At 44.1% G+C, this 9,495-nt stretch overlaps 1 protein-coding gene and 1 long non-coding RNA gene across 5 annotated transcripts in view; one reads left to right on the top strand and one right to left on the bottom strand.

Moving 5' to 3' along the window:
* LOC117759412 (anoctamin-9-like) overlaps positions 1–9,495 on the bottom strand; it is a 157,247-nt gene that overhangs the window by 136,524 nt on the left and 11,228 nt on the right. The window lies entirely within an intron of this gene.
* Positions 1,293–9,213, top strand: LOC117759454. Its single transcript, XR_004613472.1, has 3 exons — positions 1,293–1,450; positions 3,415–3,419; positions 8,947–9,213. It is a non-coding gene; the product is annotated as an uncharacterized LOC117759454 (long non-coding RNA).

The following is a 9,495-nucleotide window of genomic DNA, read 5'->3' as shown; positions in this document are numbered from 1 at the left end:
TAAGGCCTTTACTGGCTAGCCACGCAGTGGAGTACCTTGATGCATGCGATGGAGCATTGTCCTGCATAAAAATCATGGTCTTCTTGAAAGATGCAGACTTTTTCCTGTACCACTGCTTGAAGAAAGTGTCTTCTAAAAACTGGCAGTAGGTTTGGGAATTGATTTTGAGTCCATCTTCAACCCCGAAAGGTCCAACTAGCTCATCTTTAATAATACCAGCCCATACCAGTACCCCACCTCCACCTTGCTGACATCTGAGTCGAAGTGGAGCTCTGTGCCCGTTACTGATCCAGCCACGGGCCCATCCATCTGGTCCGTCAAGTCACTCTCATCAGTCCATAAAACCTTTGAAAAATCTATCTTCAGATATTTCTTGGCCCAGTCTTGACGTTTCAACTTATGTGTCTTGTTCAGTGGTGGTCGGGTTTCAGCCTTCCTTACCTTGGCCATGTCTCTGAGCACTGAACACCTTGTACTTCTGGGCACTCCAGGTAGGTTGCAGTTCTGGAATATGACAGCACTGGAGGATAATGGGTTCCTGGTAGCTTCACGTTTGATTCTTCTCAAATCTTTGGGAGTTAATTTGCGTCTTTTTTTCTCAACACATTTCTTGCGACCCTGTTGACTATTTGCAACAAAACGTTTGATGGTTCTGTGATCACGCCCCAATATCTTAGCAATTTCAAGAGTGCTGCATCCCTCTGAAATACTTTTTACAATTTTTGACTTTTCAGAGTCAGTAAAATCTTTTTTTTGGCCCATTTTGCCTGAGGAAAAGAAGCTGCCTAATAATTATGCACTCCTTGATATAGGGTGTTGATCTCCTTAGGCCACACCCTCCCTCATTACACAAATACACATCACCTGATATGCTTAAATCCAATAGGCATTCAAGTTTATCCAGCTGCCTTGCGGGGGTTCAGTCTCTTCAGTAGTTTGTTGACATCTCTCTCCTGAATGGAGAGAGGTGTGATGGGGAGGAGGGGGCAGTCTGGGACCATTTTGTGTGTGTGTGTGTGTGTGTGTGTGGGGGGGGGGGGGGTAGTGTCTTTGTCCAGGCTGGGAAGAAGAGGTGTGATAGCTGTGGGGGGGGGGTTCGGAATGTGGGGTAGGGTTAGAACTGGTCCATTGTCTGTCGAATCTGCAGTAGAAGTCATTCAGGTCGTTTGCAAGTTGAAGGTCTTCCACAGAGTGGGGGGATTTGGTTTTGCAGCCGGTGATCATCCGAAGGCCTTTCCAGACTGACGAGGAGTCGTTGGCTGCAAATTGTTGTTCCAGCTTCTTGGAATACTGTCGTTTGGCCTCCTTAACCTCCTTGCCAGACGAGTATTTAGCCAGTCTGAACCTATCCTTGTCCCCAGTCTTGAAGGCCACCTCTTTCTCCAAACGAAGCTGTTTGAGTTTTGCAGTGAACCAGGGCTTGTCGTTGTTGTAACTCACCCTGGTGCGTGTTGGAATTGTTAAGACTAAAATCGATGTTTTCCTTTGAATATTGTTAAGACTAAAATCTATGTTCTTCTTTGAATATGTGTCTGTGAAGATGGCAATGAAACTGAACTAAACAAGTGCAGTATGTTAGACAGGGGTGGGGGCAGGGGCAGTTTGGGCTGAATCTGAATAGGTGGGAAAATGTGCGGCCTTCACATAGTGACTGATAGTAGCCGTTGCTGGCTGGTTTTAATCTTGAAGTTGATTGTTGTGTGTGGGTGTGTGTGTCACATCGCAGTTCAGTCTTGCACCTGTCTGATAATGCCTGTCTGAGAAGACTGTACATCTGTGGCAGACAATAAACTGTACTTTAACTTGTTCTAATACCTAACTTACAATATTACAGCATAAACTCCATTAGCTTTATTCCAAAAATCACACATAGATGAATGCACTGTTTTCTTAAAAAATACTGACATACCCTTAGAAAGAATTCAAGCAGCGGCCACTAGGGTCTGAAGGACAGATAGGAACATGTGCATGCCATACTGAAAGCTCACAAGCTGTCAGCCGATTCAAGGCTTGTTTTAAAACACCAAACCAAACACTGTCAGAATGTGAAGATTGGTCCCAGCGACTGTCAAAGGAGGGACGAAACTGGAGCGGCTTCTCATCATTGGCGAATTCCAGTGCCTTGAGGCTGGGACCAGCCTGTGCACTAGCCACGTGACTCCCCCTCCTGCTGAAGTTCTACCTATTATTATAAATATTGCACCCACCATCCGCTCGGGGCGACTCTTGACTTCCCTGGCGGTATTAGGCGGCTTGCGGGTTGTACGTTGAGTGCCCATAGCTATGTAGTAGCTGTTCATTGCTTCTAAATAAATACTTTCTTGAACCAGACCGACTCTACCATCTCTACCTAAGGAAAAAAGAACACGACAAATATGGTGACCCCGACGTGATCCTGTAGGGAACTTTTGACCAGAAAGGCCGGAACCCAAAGTCGAGGCCGCTCCGATCGATTCTCTACATACTCACAAGGCGCCAACTTAAAAGGTAAGCAGAAACCTGTTAAAACAAATTCTGCATTAGTTATATAGACATTGATATAGATTGTGAGTGTGCGGAGAGGAGAAAAGGAGGTAAACTATACCGTTCTGTGTTTTATGGAAGCAATGAGGGGCTATGTAAAATAAACAGAGGTCTGGGACCCTGTGAAAGGTCAGGGACCTTGTGTGGGGTCCGGGACCCTGTCTTGGCTCAGAAGAAACAAGATCAAAGCGAGGTCTAGGACCTGCACGGGACGGGCGCCACACCCTGTGACGCACGAACCCTTAAAACTAATTCAGATTGGAGAAAAGACAGACGATTCATGCAATAGATTGCATCCGTGCAACCTAATCTGGGATTAGGGTGTGAACTGGAGGAAGGGGCTACCGGCACTGACGAGTGAGGAGCTTAACTAGCCAGACACACCGTTGCTTGAATCGGGCACAAATTAAAAGATGCCGGGACCATAACGTGTTACGAGGACTGACAGATGAAGTAACTGACTAGAATAAAAAGACTGACAGAGACCAAAAAACTGACAACATAAAAAATATAAGATTTAAGAGGTCTGAATGTGTGGGTATTTATTAAATACTAAACAATAGCGATTTGGAGATTGATTAAAGAACTTAAGGTAACTAATATGTGTGGGTAATGGAACTGATCCGAGTAGTCCTAATATGAACTTCATGTAAAGGAACTATGGTGACACAGCACTAAGTTTGATACAAATGTGAATGAAAGTGTGTGTGTGGAAAACGAGTGAGAACCAAATTAGGAGGAGATAACAAGAGGAAGGTCACCCGGCTGACAGAGACAGAATAAATAACGAAATAAGAAAAATAGAACGAGGTCGCCATCTGGTGAAGGATAAAAGAACGTACAACTAGCGGTGTACGCCTGCCACCTGGGGGAGACCAAGGGACATTACAGCTCGGGTTACAACTGGTTTGACAGCATTGGATTGGCTTGTGTTTTTATTTTTTATTTTTTAATTTTAATTTTTAATTTTTTCCACTAAGAGACAAATGACGACGGGAACTTTTTACAGTTAGAGATACACACCCCTGACATACCAACACGACCAACCCCGACCCACACAGATACACACACATTACAGCAACATGTCACAGCACTAGCATATCACAACACCTCACTCGTCGTGGGTTGAAGCACTGCCCTTGGCGCTCATGTCAATAAGAAGTTCATCCAATGGTGTCACCCATCTATCCCCACATGAGCTTCTCACAGGACGGCCCATGCCAGGGCCTCCTCGAGACACTGGTTATGGACCCGGGTTGGATGTATGTCAGGAGAAATTGACTGACTACATGAAAGCTTTAACTAATCTTACTGAAGTTTTGTCTGCAAAGGTCTAGGCGGCTGCTGGATGTTCTGACAAGACCCCCACGGAGACTCCTGTTCCAGTAAGACCGGGTGATTGGGTAAGGGTCAAAGTTCACAAGAGAAAGTGGCCTGACCCTAGGTGGACAGGACCTTGGGAGGTAACAGAGTGTACCTCACATGCGATCCGATTAAAAGGAAAAAACAGGAGCAATTTGGCACCACCTCACACATTGTGCACCCACTGACCCACCTTCTCGGTCTTTACGAGAAGTAGCCACTGATTTGGCCGACTCCTCCTCAAAATCTTAAAGTAATACGTTGACCACAAAAGGAGGGTCTATCTGTATGTCTTGTCTTGATTATTTCCAAATATAAGCTTGTATACTCTACTTTAAACTCAGCTACGCACCTCTGAGTTCCATATGAGCAAAGAGAAACACGCAGATAATGTAAATGACGATGGAGATAGCAGGACTTCACCCCTGTGGGTGAGGCCATCAATGTTTTGTTTTTTTCCTACCTGAGACAAATCCCTACTGCTTTCCATGATTTCGGTTACAAGTGTGATTTCTAGTAATCAGGCAGTGAATTCTTATAATTCTAATAAATGTGTTTCTGTTGCTCTAACTCCATAGATAACTGTTGACTTTTTTGTGACAAATTCTATATAATACTTTGTAATGAATTCAGATATTTAATTCCCAGTTTAACTTTATGTTTGAGCACATCTTTTGTTTAATCAATTTTAGTGCTCCTATTTGATAAGATTATTAAACTGTTCTTATCCCAAGGTTGTGAAGGTAAAAAGTTCGGTTAGTAATTGTCCCAACAATTTGTAATTGTACAATATGAATGTTTTGTATTTTAACAATTCAATTAGAGAAGCAGTTTACTGAGCTGGTAACATATATCCTGTGTCAAATGTTTTTATGTATTCAAGAGCAATTTTCGTTAATGGGACTAGAGAGTCCATCTTATCTGGTATTTTAGTTGGAGTTGTTTATTTTCTTTATGTTTTTTATTGTTTTATTAGATGTTTGTTTTATTTATTTTCTTTATGTTTTTTTATGTCTTTATTAGATGTTTGTTTTATTTGTTTTCTTTATGTTTTATTCAAACAAGGATATTTTAAAATTCAAATTCAAATGTCAGACTGAATAATGTTCATTGCTCTTTGAAAAGGTGAACTTGCATGATTATGTTATAATATAATTTTTCCTAAAATGGTTTTAGAGTTATGACAATATAATCCAACTAAATTTGCTATCGAGACCGCCAACCATAATATTTTTTATAGTGCACAAAATTAGAGGGTTCCTTGCACTGTTACACATATCCAAGCAAAATTGGTACTGTGAAATGATATATCCTTAACTGAATAGAGATCGAATTTGGAGTGAAGAAGCAATTTCCACACAGAAATTCTTTATTTATTTAATTTTCTTTGTTTTTAGAATTGGAAGATAAAGACTACTTAAGAATTTTACTTGAGATTTTCACCCTTAGATATAATATGTGCTGACATTTTGCAAGTAAATTTTGTATCTGATGTTGTGATCATTTTATGATCAAAAGGGAGGAATGTAATGGAAACATTTTATCATTATACCACACTAAATATTATCTCTGCTTATGCATACTATTTCTGCTTGTGTAAACTGCCAAAATGACATCAGAGCCACAAATCTGAGACTGTGCTCATCTCCCCCAACAAGACCTCGAAGAGGCCTTCAGCATGTGTCTGTGTCTTATCTCCTGGGATTTTAATATTCCCTCAGTCCACACACGTAGTTCTCACAACACATAGTTCACACACACACACTCACACAGTTCAACTCTTCACACACACACACATCTCTTCATTGCATCTACATAAAAAGCATACACCTGCAACTGTTTCTTTGTCATTACAAATGCAGTGTGCTACCCAAGGGAATGAATGTGATAAAATGGCCAATGAATGTGAACGAACAGATAAATCTGCACAGAAAAAGTTTTCTTTGTATCCTACAGTGCCTCAGTGTGTCAGAGTGGACCACGATCTCGACTGTGCCCCTCTTCAGAGACCTGAAGTGGCTTCAGCCCCAGCCGTTCACCTCCGCCCTGTATTCCTCCACGAACAGAACAGCAGACACCTGCTACAGGTGTGGAAAGAGGGGACATTGGGCGAGGGAGTGTCCGGAGGAACGAGGTGCAGCTGCTCAGGCAGATTTGATGAGGGGGGGGCCAGGAGAGAGCGGTGGAAACTCTGATTCATTCGACGCCTGAGATACATGGTATCGCACCCACACCACACACACATGAAAGTGACACACCAAATGTCACTGACACACACACATTGATATTAGAAGCAATCACATGCTTAGAAATGAAAAATTACTTTTCGGCATTGTACATCACATGTTCATATGGTTCCTGATATCATATATAAAAAACAATGGTTTAGAGATGAATGCAAAATGATAAACCTTTGATAACACGTTTTGTGGAACACAGGCCCCAAGGGTTACACCCACAGATACAATGCACAAAACCCCTTAGGACAGCACCAAAGAAACATCACCCTCACCTGGAGGATCACGCCTGCCGGTTCCCCCGACAATAGTCTCTTAATGACTCTTAAACATCTCCACTATAGCAAATTGACTAAAAGAGCCGCACCAACAAGTCCTTATTATTTTGTTTTAGGAGTAGACATGACAGGAGCTGACCCAATGGGCATCGTTAGGATAAACGTCCGTTCCTCCTCCCCTAGAACTCAGCCTTCCCCTTCCCTGTCTGATGACTCCACGAGCTCTCCCCCTGAATCCACCTCACCACTACCATCCCCACCCAGCTCCCCTGCGGTACAATATTACGACGCCAGTACCGTTGAAGATGTGGTAGAAATAGAGACTGGATACACTGATGAAAACATATGGCTAAAATGGGTCCACTTTACCGCCCGTTCCCAAAACCTCACTAATTGTATAGTCTGCAGTCAGCCCCGGCCCACCTTAAACCCCCACCCCCGGCCCCCTACTGATAGACTCGGATCGACCCGGTTTTGATTGCATGTATGGCTTACACATGGAAGCCAGTCCCGCCAACTGTTCTACTCTCAGTCATCTCTTTCCCCCGGCGCCAAACAACACGCTGCCCCCTATATTTACTCCAGTAAAGGGAAATTACACGTGTCTGACTAAAAAAGGTAACTCATCTCACAGAGAGATGGGTTCGATACCGTCCTCCTGGTGTTCTAGAAACATCAATGTTACCAACTGGCACAACGCCACACAGCTGGAGTGGGCCCGCAGTGACCTCTTCTGGTACTGTGGAGGAAAACGCTTGAGGAACCGCCTTCCTTCAAACTGGAAGGTTTCCTGCACACTTGTTCAATTGGCCATGCCCCTGACTACCCTCTCTCCCCGCCCAGAAACACCCACTAGCACCCGTCGACGAAGAACAACGCATTTTGACTTAAAGAGGGACTCACCCACATACATAGACACCATAGGGTTTCCTCGGGGTGTTCCAGACCAATATAAATTAGTGGATCAAGTTGCAGCGGGATTTGTGTCTATCTGGATATGGGTAACTCCCAACAAAAACGTGGATCGCATTAACTACGTCCATTTCAATTTCCAACGCCTTACCAACCTTACTCGAGACGCCATAACAGGCCTATCCGAACAGCTCGCCCCTACGTCCCTTATGGTCACACAGAACCGAATGGCCCTAGACCTCCTACTGGCAGAAAAGGGTGGGGTGTGCACTATGATAGGAAGTTCTTGTTGTACATTTATCCCAACAATACTGCCCCTGATGGCTCGGTGACCAGGGCCCTCTCCGCCTTACGCACCATGGCACAGGACATGGCCGCAGACTCTGGAATTAACAACCCCCTAGATAATTGGATGAACACTGCATTCGGCAAATGGAAAGGGCTAATTGCATCCTGCCTCCTCTCCCTAGCTATCTTTTCAGCTATCCTAGTCACCTGTGGCTGCTGCTGCATCCCTTGCTTTAGGACCTTGCTAAACCGACTCATCACCACGGCGCTGACCAAGGAAACCAAGCCCCCTCCCCCACCCTATCAGTTGCTTTTGTTGAGTGGTGATGATGATAGTGATGAGTTTGCATTGGATGTGATGGAGGTTGGGGAGTTCGTGGATAATCCCCAGTAAGTTGTTCACACCATGAAATGGTGTGAAAGGAGGGATTTGTTAAGACTAAAATCGATGTTTTCCTTTGAATATTGTTAAGACTAAAATCTATGTTCTTCTTTGAATATGTGTCTGTGAAGATGGCAATGAAACTGAACTAAACAAGTGCAGTATGTTAGACAGGGGTGGGGGCAGGGGCAGTTTGGGCTGAATCTGAATAGGTGGGAAAATGTGCGGCCTTCACATAGTGACTGATAGTAGCTGTTGCTGGCGGGTTTTAATCTTGAAGTTGATTGTTGTGTGTGGGTGTGTGTGTCACATCGCAGTTCAGTCTTGCACCTGTCTGATAATGCCTGTCTGAGAAGACTGTACATCTGTGGCAGACAATAAACTGTACTTTAACTTGTTCTAATACCTAACTTACAATATTACAGCATAAACTCCATTAGCTTTATTCCAAAAATCACACATAGATGAATGCACTGTTTTCTTAAAAAATACTGACATACCCTTAGAAAGAATTCAAGCAGCGGCCACTAGGGTCTGAAGGACAGATAGGAACATGTGCATGCCATACTGAAAGCTCACAAGCTGTCAGCCGATTCAAGGCTTGTTTTAAAACACCAAACCAAACACTGTCAGAATGTGAAGATTGGTCCCAGCGACTGTCAAAGGAGGGACGAAACTGGAGCGGCTTCTCATCATTGGCGAATTCCAGTGCCTTGAGGCTGGGACCAGCCTGTGCACTAGCCACGTGACTCCCCCTCCTGCTGAAGTTCTACCTATTATTATAAATATTGCACCCACCATCCGCTCGGGGCGACTCTTGACTTCCCTGGCGGTATTAGGCGGCTTGCGGGTTGTACGTTGAGTGCCCATAGCTATGTAGTAGCTGTTCATTGCTTCTAAATAAATACTTTTTTGAACCAGACCGACTCTACCATCTCTACCTAAGGAAAAAAGAACACGACAGAATACATCTGTCCTCACAGAAGCTGATGTATGACGTCACAGCATCTGTAAATTCATCCAGGCTGCTGGAAGAAGTTCTAAAAATGTCCCAGTCTGTGTTGTCCAGGCAATCACGCAGCTCCTCCACAGCTTCTCTGCTGCTCCAGTTCTTAGATCTCAGCACAGCAGGTTTAGAAAGTTTGAGTTTCTGTCTGTAAGCCGGGATCAGATGAATAAGAGCGTGGTCGGATAGACCCAGAGCAGCGCGGGAAACTGCATGATAAGCCCTGCTGATGCTACTGTAGCAGTGGTCCAGAGTATTCTCCCCTCTGGTCGGGCATTTAACTAACTGTTTGTATTTGGGGAGTTCGTGAGTTAAGTTGCCCTTATTAAATTCCCAATGACAATAACAGGGGAATACGTGTTCTCTCTCCTTCTCTCCACTCCTAGTATCTGATCAGCGAGTTGACATTGAGCCTCGCGCAACCTCTAGGCACCTCTCGGAAGAAACATAAGCTTTGTGGTGCTTATTGGGTACTAGGTAATCTGCCACCTGGCTCTCACTCATCTT

The sequence above is a fragment of the Hippoglossus hippoglossus genome, chromosome 3 (genome assembly GCF_009819705.1).
Source record: "Hippoglossus hippoglossus isolate fHipHip1 chromosome 3, fHipHip1.pri, whole genome shotgun sequence".
In the NCBI taxonomy this organism is placed as follows: domain Eukaryota; kingdom Metazoa; phylum Chordata; class Actinopteri; order Pleuronectiformes; family Pleuronectidae; genus Hippoglossus; species Hippoglossus hippoglossus.
The sequence above is the reverse complement of the archived record's forward strand: the minus strand, read 5'-3'. Positions and strand labels throughout refer to the sequence as shown.